Source organism: Hipposideros armiger, unplaced genomic scaffold (genome assembly GCF_001890085.2).
Source record: "Hipposideros armiger isolate ML-2016 unplaced genomic scaffold, ASM189008v1 scaffold_303, whole genome shotgun sequence".
In the NCBI taxonomy this organism is placed as follows: Eukaryota; Metazoa; Chordata; class Mammalia; order Chiroptera; family Hipposideridae; genus Hipposideros; species Hipposideros armiger.
Window position 1 is genome coordinate 1,707,237 of NW_017731653.1, and position 11,416 is coordinate 1,718,652.

General features: G+C 42.8%; 1 long non-coding RNA gene across 1 annotated transcript; it reads left to right on the forward strand.

The window, feature by feature from the left end:
- Positions 1–280: 280 nt before the first annotated feature.
- LOC109391783 (uncharacterized) lies at positions 281–10,735 on the forward strand. Its single transcript, XR_002125934.1, has 3 exons — positions 281–818; positions 2,552–2,619; positions 10,657–10,735. It is a non-coding gene; the product is annotated as an uncharacterized LOC109391783 (long non-coding RNA).
- Positions 10,736–11,416: the final 681 nt, after the last annotated feature.

Below are 11,416 nucleotides of genomic sequence, written 5' to 3' on the forward strand. Positions count from 1 at the left end.
TATGTGGTAGCCAGTCTCCAAGATGGCCCAATGATTCTCATCTGGTATTCATACTCTTTCTGTGTTCCTTTTCTAAATTCAATCATGGCTGGCCTGTGTGATCAACACAATACCATGGAAGTGACACGTGTAACTTGCCAGGTTAAGTCATAAAAGATATTGCAGTTTCCACCTTGGTCTTTCTCTTGGAACTTTTGCTCTGCAGGAAGGCAGCTGCCATTTCATGGGGACACTCAAGCAGCCCTATGGAGAGGCCCATGTGGAGGGGAACTGAGGCCTTTAACCAAAAGCCAGAACCAACTTGTCAGAATTTGAGTTCACTTATGTGAGTCATCTTGCAGCACAAGGCGGCCAACCCCAGTCAAGTTTTCAGGTAACTGCAGCCCCAAGTGACATCTTGACTACAACCTCATGAGAGACATCAAGCCACAGCCACCTAGCTAAGCTGCTTCTGAGTTCCTACCCACAGAAACTGTGTGAGAGAATAAATGTTTATTTTTGCTTTAAGCCATTACATTTTGGGGGTAATTTGTTATGCATCAATAGATAACTATATAGACTATAAATTCCTTGAAGTAGGATTCGTCTTATACTCATTTTACTTCAAGTTATTGCATCAATCACCTCCCTGCCCCCTAACTTGGAGATTAGAGCATCCTAAAACATCTGGTGAAATATGAAAGATGAAATTCAGCATAATGCAACTAAATGAGAAAAAACAAGAGTGAATCAGTCTATTCTGACCATTTTTTCTTCCCTGAGTATTTAAGATTCCCTAGAGTGGAAGTGAGAACAAGGAAGTAGAACTCAGGTCTCAGGTGAGTATTGTTATTTGTCATTCTGGAATTTTCCCAAAGTCTCTGTTCTCAATTCTTAAGCCCAAGTATATAGGGATGCTTTGGTAAATGAGGAGTTTCCAATATCCTATGGAAACTCACCTGGGCAAAGGAAGTAGGACAATGCCTGGGGAGAAAGGAAAGGGATGCCTCTCTTCACAGAATAAATTCAGGCACAAGACCCAGGTGAACACTGAACAGGCAGCCTGAACCAACAGAATCAGCCCACTGTGGGTGTGAATGTGCAGGAAGGAACGTGAGTGAGGAAGGGCAGTTCTGGGGGCAACAGAGCAGAGATCAGAGACAGAACCGTGTTAAACACAAACTCAACCTATAGTAATACAGTGGATGTTACCCAGATGAGCATCATTTTCTTTTTGACATGGTAGCTTATTCTCTTAGTTACAAGTTTGTCTAGAGTCTCCAGCCTTTCAGTGTAGAGAGGATTGGGAGGTGTGGGCCTCTGACCTTCAAATCCCTGTGGTGGTGGGTGCCTAGTGTGGGAACAGAGATTGTGGGAGTAGGGACATTGGGAACTCACAACTGTCACTTCCCCCACTCCTCTAGTACATGGTTACCTCCTTAGCTTAGACATAGCTTATGCCTGGGGTTTCGCGGGGGCTAGCCTGGTCACCCTCAACAAGGGAAAATCAATCACTTTTCAAAATTGATAGCAGATGTTGGAAGAGGAAGATATTCTAGATACCATCTGACCCGGGGGTCGGCAAACTGCTGCTCACGAACCACATGCGGCTCTTTGGGTATGTTCTGTCTCAAAAGTTTGCCGACCCCTGGAAGAGCCGATCCAGTCCTTCACAACAATTAAAAAATTATTCGAGGGCCATAAATATATTTTTACAAATAAAGAAAATTTAAAGTAATATTATAAATGAAACTATATTTTCATTTTCATTTTCGATTTTACTTCAGAGCCACATGTACGTACCCGAAGAGCTACATGTGGCTCGCGAGCCGCAGTTTGCTGACCCCTGGCGGGCGGCTCTTCCGTCTCAAAAGTTTGCCAACCCCTGATCTAGCCCAATGTCCTGGTTTTATAGATAAGGAAACTGAGGCCCAGAGAAAAGAAATGACTTGCCCAAGGTCATACAGCTAATGTGGGATAGAATGCAGTGTCCTTATTCCAAGTTAGCTCTTTCTACCATGCCACATTTGCCTTCACTCTACTTTCCATCATATATTCCGGTTTTATCTCACTAACTCCCAATGTCATTCTGGGTCATATTCAGAAAGGTCCATTTCTAGACTTTTCCATTGGAAGGGTGAAGAGCCGCTGCTTTTGTTTTTAGGTAGAGAGAGGTATTCCCCTTTCCTGCCTCCCTGTCTCCTGCTGCTCTCAGTGGGGAACTGAGTCTATTTCTCCACATGCAGGTGGATTCTCAGAAGCTCTGGCCTTCATGCAGTTTGTGTCAGGGGAAGCCAATGGGCACATTGCCTTGGGATGCCCTTCACGTTGGCAGACTGATTGTATCCAACTGGTAGTCATGGCCTAGTGCCCACGGGCAGGGCAGGTGCCTATCCATGCATTAACTTGATGCCTGGCATCCATGGATGCCAGATGGCTGGCTGGCTGGCTACCTATGCTGCTGCATCTTACCTAGTCTGCTGGTCCTGGCTTGTGTTGTGTTTAGATTTGTGTATGTGTGGGAGTTTTAGGAGGGTGGTTCCTCCACGATTTAAGATACTGACTTTTCCAGATTGGCAGGAAGGACAGCTCACTGCTAACCTAGAATCTATGCTAAACAGCACAGGACCTGGACTTCAGGTAAGTGCTTCAAATGTCTCTGTGATCCCTCCTTTTCATCTTTCCCCCACCATACAGTCCTTTGTATCACCCCTTCTTAGCCTGCTACCGAAGCTGACAGGTCAGTCTCAGGCCAAAGGTTTAAGACAGGGAAGGAAGAGAAATGGGGTGTATATGGGTTAGAATGAGTGGGAACTAGGAAGCAGAAAAGGCACCCTGCTTCCCCACAGGCTTCAGAGTACAGAAGCTGCCTATTGCCCAATAAATTCCACTGCAGTCCCAGGCAGCCTTAGGCTGTATCTCCATCTGCTGGTCATCAGGAGATCAACAACCCTCTCTCAGCTCTTTAGAACATAAAGGCTAAAACTTCACCAATACTTCACCTTCATTTCAAGGTTGAATTCTTCCTTCTCAGAATCTGTTGAGGTTACAGTTTTCTCTCTTGGGAGACTGCCTTTCAGGAGATTGGATGGTAGGTAGACCCAGGTTCGATTTCCTCCATATGCAGTCCTTTCCTTGTCAAACATCTCTCAGAGGCTAAAGGGCTCACCTCCTTGCGTCAGTTGCCCTAGGTGTAGGGTGGTTGAAATCTGTGCCCCTCCTCACATTGGTTAACTATGCCCACGGACAAAAGCAGCAGGTAGGTGGGGTTATACTTGGGCACAGATCACAGGGACCCTGTTAGCCTTCGGGGAAGGAAGAAGGAAATCTTAGAGAAAGATGTGCCCTTATTTGTTTCCCCGCTGTCCCCTATGTGATTCAGATATGGGAGAGCCTGAGGGTGTCCTCTACTGTTCTCTTCATAGTCATCATTCTCTTCATTCTTTTCATTCTCCTCTTCCCATCCCACTAGCAAAGACAAATCCATTAGAACCCATGAGCAATCATTCAGTCGATTTTGTAACAGAGGGCTAGGGAATTCCGAGAGTCCCTGGGCTCCATCTTCAGAAGTGAAGGTCATTTACAAGTAGTGACAGCTCTCAAATGAATCCTTTATTGGTGAAGTGGGACAATGTCAATAAATACCCTTCAAAATTGATCAGAACATACGATCGATAATATCAATCCAGGGAGGTTAGAGGGCTAGGAAAACAAATCAGATCCAGAAATTTACTTTTCTTTCCCAGGTGACACTGTGACCTACCCAAATTGAGTAAAAAGCAGTCATTTAAAAAAATGTTTGGATGCCTGACCTTGACTGAAAGGATACCCTTTAAGCATCTTTCAAATTTTTGCTTTATTTTTTTAGCTGAGCCATCCTGCTACCTGTTGGCAGCTCAGTGGCAGCTCAGCTCGGGCCGGGCATCAAACCGCTGTTGCTCAGAGCTCAAACTCTTGAGCAAGCTCTTAACCAACTGAGCCACTTGGCCAACCCCTCAAATTTTTGCTTTAAAAGGAAGAAGTCAAGGAGCTAAAACAGTGTATGGGGATAATCTTATGCTGCATATACTCCATGTCACCTGCGTGTTAGGTATCTTCAGTTTATTCATTATAGCTAAAATGTATTGAGTGCTTATTGTTAACACTCTCAAAAACTTTAATGCATTTTTTCCCATTTATACCTTTAAATCGTCTTATGATTTAGGTAGTGTACCTTTATTATCCTCATGTTCATAATCACCACTCTTTGTGATTAGTGTGTCTTGCTTGAGTCCTTAAAAGCTCAAATAGTATAATTATCTTCCTTGTAAATTCCTAAAAAGCCTTTATTTATTCAAAGTGATATGTAGTTTCAGAAACTTTGTGCATCGTAATTATACGAGTATAAGGTGTATTACGAAAAATAGATTCCTGAGTGCTACTTCTAGGTATTCTGATTCAGGAAATCTGGACCATCGCCCAGGAATCTGCATTTTAAAATAAGCACCCAAGTAATTATGATGTAGGTGATATGTAGATTATGCTTTGAGAAACACTGCCTTTGACTATAAATGGCCTGAGGGTAGGACTGTAACTATAACAAATCCTCATGTGTACATCCCATTTCATTTGGCTGCATGTAGCAATAGATGGAACACTAGAGTTTGTATCATCCTTGGCTAAGAACTAAACCCTGCTCATTCACTCTGATCTCATTTTTTTCTGCACCAAGGAGAGGCAGCCCTGGGGCCTCCTTATCTGTTAGAGGCCCTTAGAAAAGAGGTTTTGTTACACGTTAAGATGGTCTTTTCTTTTGCTAACCTGAAATACCTCTGTGCAAAGGTTTGATGAAGGCATTACAGTTTTGACACATTGGCCTTGGTGGTTCTGCAGTCTTCACTGGAGAGAGCTGAGAAGAATTTATTTTTCTCTACCTTTTGAAATGCACAATGCAGGGGGCGGGGTAAAGGGAGGAGAGTCAGGGGCTAAGCTAGAGTTGGTAAACAAGCTTTGAAGCAAACTAAGAAAGCGTATTAGCAGGGGAGAAATGAAGGGCAGTGCGCCGCCGTTCCTGTAACACCACAGCATTCTCTGAAGACAGCACCAGTTTCTTATTTTGAAGGAAATAACAGCAAAAAACAGTTTGGCAAATTGACCCTCGGCTAACATCTGAAGGGTTGTCTGGAAATGGTGTTCTGAAAAGCAGTTTACATCAGAGAAGCAAGAGAATGAAGGACAAGTGTTGAAGGAAAAAAAAAAAATCAGGCCAAAAAATACAGCAAGCACCTCAAATAGCCCAAAGGAGGCTGCAGGGACCTGGTGGAAAACTCTATTTAATCTCTGGCCTAGCTAACATAGCCTAGAGGACTCTTTTAATGCACTTTTTATAACAAGCTTGGCTTTTGAGGTTGTGATGAGCCTTCTAGCTCCTAGAATCAGTGATGGTTCTTTGAAGGATTTCTTTCCCCCTTAACTCCTGGGGACAGATTAACCAAAACCCAATTTGGGAAATTAGGGAACTCCAAGTTGCTCTGTTTGTTTGAAAAAACTATATTTAATTCAATATGATGAAGGCAAAAAACAGTTTCTAGGTTACTTTCTTCCCCCACCGCTTCTCTCACCTCATCTGGATCGCCTCAGAATATTTTCAGGTTGACAGGAAAATTTTACAGAATGATCAAAAGCAAACAAGCTCTAGAAGTGGTTGCATAATCTTCCTCCTCTTTACTTCAAAAATGCTTTTTCAACTGAATAACTAGAAAAACAAAATTTTAGGGTTGGACTGAACCTCGGAGGTCATCTAGTTCAAACTCCTTACTTTATAGAAGAGAGGCACAAATTTAACTGATGTTTCCAAGGTCAAAAGGCTATTCTTAGACTCAAGTCTATACTGACTCTTAGAGTTCAATGTTACCTCTCTTAACTGCTTTCATAACCACTTTTCTCAAGTAGTTTTTGCCTGCCACTGACCACTTAGTACTCAGGTACTGCAGCAACAAATTTTTGGCTTTTTTGGGGGGATGGTGAGGAGGTTGGCATATGGCACTTTCTTCTGGTAATTTTGAAAGTAACTGACTTCCTTTAAAAAAAAAAAAGAAAAGAAAGAAAAGAAAGAAAGAGGGCCGGCTGAGTGGCGTGATGGTTAAGAGCTGGCTTGGGACGCCAGAGGGCCGCGGTTCGGATCCCACATATAAGGGCCAGTGACTCTGCCCTCTACAGCTAAGATGCTGAACAACAGCTCAACCTGGAGCTGGGCTGCCATGAGTCGCCGGCAACGGCATAGGCTGCAGCCCCTGCTGCAGTGGGTTGCCATGGGCTACTGTGTGTGGCCAGCAGCCAGCGTGAGCAGCCAGCAGCCACCGTGAGTGGCTGTCCAGAAGCCGGCGACTATCTGCCTCGCCTGGGAAGAGCGCAATGATGGTGCCAACTTGGGCCAGTGAAGCAACGTCCTCCACAACTAGCCTGAAGAACAAAAGGACAGCAACTTGTCTGTTCCCCTTCCCCCAGTTCCCCAATAAAAATCTTAAAAAAAAAAAAGATTGACCTCAATCTTATTACAAAAACAGACATTCAAAACCCCCAACATCCCCTATACAGCAAACTCTCAATGCCCTAGGTACTGATTATCCAGTTTCCTTTTTCCTTCCTCTGCTGACCATGCATTTGGATGTTTACATTGGTCAGTAGCTCTGCAAAAGGTCTGATTCTATATATGTTGTGGGATTGTTTGTGGTAGCTATCTGATCCCTGGATCGTAGCTGCAGTGCTATGTTCTCAAGCTCAGTATTCCAGATGCTAGAGCTCTCTTGGTGGCTTAGTTCCGTAGTGTTCTAGGAGTCATTGCTAGAGGGCCCAGCTATAGCCCGCTCCTCCGGGTATTCAAATGATTTTGTAAGCACTTAATAAACCTGTCTTAAATTTCCTTTCTGCTTAAAAGATATTGATATTGAGAGTGGTTTCTGTTTCTTGTTCTAAACCCTGATACAGGCATTTAAAAGATAATTACAACACAACTAAATGCTATTAAAAATAGTATGAACAGACAGCAGGAGCCTAGAGAGCTTGGAAAAGTTACCCAAGGAGGTAATATTTGAGTTGGAGCTTGAAGGTATAACATGCTAAACAGAAAATTGTTGGGAAGGGGGAGGCAACTTGTACGTTTTAGGAAACAAGATGTGTCAAGGTATGGTCATTAAAGAGCACAGTGTGTTAGGCAGCGGTTCTCAACCTGTGGGTCACGACCCCTTTGGGGGTCGGACCACCCTTTCACAGGGGTCGCCTAAGACCATAGGAAAAGAAAAAGATATTTACATTACGATTCATAACAGTAGCAAAATTACAGTTATAGAGCAGCAACGAAAATAATTTTATGGTTGGGGGTCACCGCAACATGAGGAACTGTATTAAGGGGTCGTGGCATTAGGAAGGTTGAGAACCGCTGTGTTAGAGAGATGGTGAGTTCATGGCTAGACTATGAACAGCGTGGGGAGAGAAGAGGTTGGAGCCATTATAAAATGCAGTGGGATTAAGGATACCTGTGGGGGTGGCACACCTGACTGCAATTCTGGTTCCTACATATAGCAACTAACTGTGGTCAAACCTTGTGTAGACAAGGTTTAAAACCTTATCTACCAAATGGAGACCTAATAAAATCTACCTCATGGGGTTACGTGGAACTAAATTGCCAATGCATATAAAGTACTTTGTACAGTGTTTGGCATATACCAAATGCTCAAAAAGCCTTTGCTCTTCTTATTAGGTAAACTGGGAACAGATTACTAAATATCTTGAATGCTATGCTAAGGCAGATGGAAGATAAACTGAACTGTGGAAAACCGAATGGCTAAAAGACAATTTAGGAGGTTGCTCCAATAGTCTAGGCAGCAACGATGATCTGAAAATAAGGCGGTGGCAGTGGCGATACAAAGAACTGGTTGGTTTCAGAAGTTATCTCTGATACTGAAATGCCAGGATTTGGTGACGAATTGAATGTGAGGGAATTCTGAAAAGACTGGGAGAATTGTGACATCATTAATTTCATGTATGGGGAAGAGCAATTCTAGGAGGTAGTTGAAGCTCAAGGCTCTAAGTGCCTCCAAGTCCAAGGCCTGTTTGAGGAGAGTGGTCTTAAGTAATTCTTTTGTGCATAACATTGATGTGGCTCCTTCCCTAAGCATCACAAGAAACCTGCTGCTTTTTGAATGCCCCAGGGAGGACTAAAATAGACCTCTGGTCTTGCAAATTAGGAGGTTGAGTGGACAGCGAGGACAGAATAGCAGATTGCAATGGTTTAAGGAGTAAGCAGGAACTGGAGACCAACTACAGACAATGCTTTCCAGAAATCTGGCACCTAAGGGAAGAAGCAAGCAAGCAAATAGCTCAAGAGGGAGTGTGGAGGGTTCTATGTATTGGTTTACTGAACATGTACACTCTTTTAGTGTGCAGAAGGTGGAAAGCTAAAGACTGCATTTCCCACATTCCCTTAGAGCTAGGGTTTAGATGTGATTTAGATTTTGCCAATCAGATGCACCAGTGCGTCACTTGGATTCTGAAGCTAGCAGGGGTTAAGACAGGGTGTAGGGCATGCATATGGGGCTGCTGACAGCAGAGGAAGTAAGCAGTGTGCTTCATGAACTGGCTGTTGCAGTGACAGCTCCCTAACTAGAAGTAGCAGCTCCCTGAGCAGTCTTTGGTAGTTATTTTTGGAACTTCAGTCAGAATTTGTTTCTTCAGCCTTCCCAACAATTCTGTGATCCATTTAATTCCCTATAACACATCCCTTCCTGCTTAGACAAGCTCTCGAATGGATTCTGTTTTCTGCAATTGAACCCTCACTGATACATGGGACAGGGTGTGTGTGTGTGTCTTTTCAAAGGATGAATGTAACCTTAGCATTTTTGTAGCTTAAATATTAGAGACAACCTATTTATTAATGAAAAATATAACACACATAAAGAAAAACAGAATTAGAGAGAAATATAATTAAGATAAAAAGAGGAAATAACTTATGGAGGATATTGTGTAGGAGAAATTGGGTGTGATAGCTGACCTCCGAGGTGCCCCCCCCCCATGATCCTTGCCTCCTGATAGTCATGCTTCTGTGAAGTCCCCTCTCACACTGAAAAGGCTCACCAGTGTAATCAAAAGCATATTGTGAAATGATGGAGTGTGACTTCTGAAGTTAGGTCATAGAAGAATTTACAGCTCCCACCTTGCTCTTAACTTACTCACTCTGGGGGAAGGCAGTTGACATGTTGTGAGGACACTCAGATAGGCTATGGAGAGTCCCATATGGGGAGGAACCGAGGCCTTCTGCCAACAACCAGCGCTGACTTGGCAAACATGTAAGTGAGCCACCTTAGAAGCAAATCCTCCAGGCTCAGTCTTCAGAAAACTGCAGCCCTGAAATCTTGACTGTAACCACATAGAAGACCCCAAGCCAGGATTACCCAGTTAAGCCACTCCTGAATTCCTTACTTGTAGAAACTATTGAGGGTAGTAACTGTTTATTATTGTTTTAGTCCACGGTGCTTCGGGGGAAATTTGTTATGCATCAATAGATAATACACTGGGATATAGTACAGGTACAAGGATGAGTTATCCTTGGAGAGGAAGTACATCTCTGAAATAAAGGAAAAAATGATGCTGTAAGAGGTAAGTCTAGAAATTGGGAAAAGAGGGAGTTAAGTCTGATGATCAGTATTTTCTCTAGAGAGCACTAGGGTAAGCCACTGGCTGAAAGTAGGGATGGGAAGTAAGGGCTATAAAGTTGACGAGAACAATAAAAAAGAGTGCAATAGTAACCAGGTAAACCTGAAAAAGTCAAACAGGAACGAATGCCTCAGTTAAGAAATCATACATTTACAGTGGAGTCAGTTGGCATATTTATGTGATTTTCTATCACTATGCTTGATAGATTTGAAGAAACAGAGTAAGAGACGGTGGGTTTCACTTGACTCGGGGTAGGTGAAGCGGAGACAGAGCAACAGTGGGGTCAAGGGAACTCAGGGTGGTAATTTAGGCCCCTGAAGGGACTGACCTTGGAGTCCAAGCTGGTAGACATGGAAATGAGTTCAGAAGGCAACACAAAGCCTGAAAGCATGAGAGGTTGAGCGCAAAATCAACATTTAGGGAAGTAGGATGGTTATAGAAACCAAAAGCAGTAAATTAGGAGTCAGAAGCCCAAGGTTATCGTCACAGCTCACTCACAAACTGTGTATCCTTGGCAAAGATAAAATTTTCAGGGCCTATGTCCCCCAACTCTGGTTTGACATATGTAAAAGAAGAAATAAGAAAAGTGGCTTGCCTACAGTAAATACTGTACAACAATTTTAGCAATAATTCTTTAATGTTTTAAAAGTATACAGTTTTTAATACATACATATAAAGCATTATAACACTGGGGAAACCCACTACCTGTCTTATTAAACAGAATACTACTAATACACTGTATTTTTTCCTGGTTCTATTCCCTAGAGATAACCACTATCTTGAATTTTGTGTTTACCATTCTCTTCCCTTTTCTAAAAAAATGTCATGTTTACACGTTTGTCTAGGGCCTGTTTCTTTATATGTAAAATGAAGTTTTGTGTTAGGTGCTCTCGAAGCTCCCTTCCTGCTCTAAGAGTATATGAAATGTGATAGGTGGATATCAAAGTTACATACCTAGTGGAACCATATCAATTCTTGTTTTTCTAGGATTTTGTAAAGCTAAAACACTGACTCATCTGTTGAAATCGCCAATTCAACAAAAGGACATCTCAATGGAGCTTCTAATCTCAAGAGCAAGACTTCCTATCACTTTCAATTTGCACCTCTGCTATGAAGTTCTACTGTAGAGAAAACCAGCACAAGGAGCTAAATAATCCTGCCCCTGTCCAATGAAAACCAGAAGCCAAAGCCTGAGGAAACAGAACCGAAACAGATGAACCGGGAAAGCATACGTTATTTTAGTAACAAGTATTTTAATAAAAATTAAAAGGCATGGTTGGGTTCATATGCAGTTTTTCATACAACCTGGACTTATTTCGTGTGTGTGTGTGTGTGTGTGTGTGTGTGTGTGTGTGTGTGTCTAAATAATATAAGACAACTAAACTTATCTTCATGTTTCCTCAAAGGCTCTTAACACTATTTTGGTTTCTCATGACAGTCTTTGAACTAGGTAGGTAAACACAAATGCAAATCTGCTGACCATGAGTCAAGTGAGTTGGGCCAGGCAGTGGAATAGCTGAGTAAAGGGCAAATGCCCTGTTCACACACAGGTCTGCATTTTTCAGACCTCAGTATGGCTGAACAGAGTTAGCTGAGACTGCTGGTATGAGGTAACAGGTTAATGTGTCTTCAGTGGCCTCTGAAGAGGCTAGGACTCGCTGAGAGGCCAGTGGCTTCTGTAGAGGATGATGTGAATATGTTCTGAAGCTTAACAGTACCAGGAAGACAGTGATCAAAAGAGCAGTCA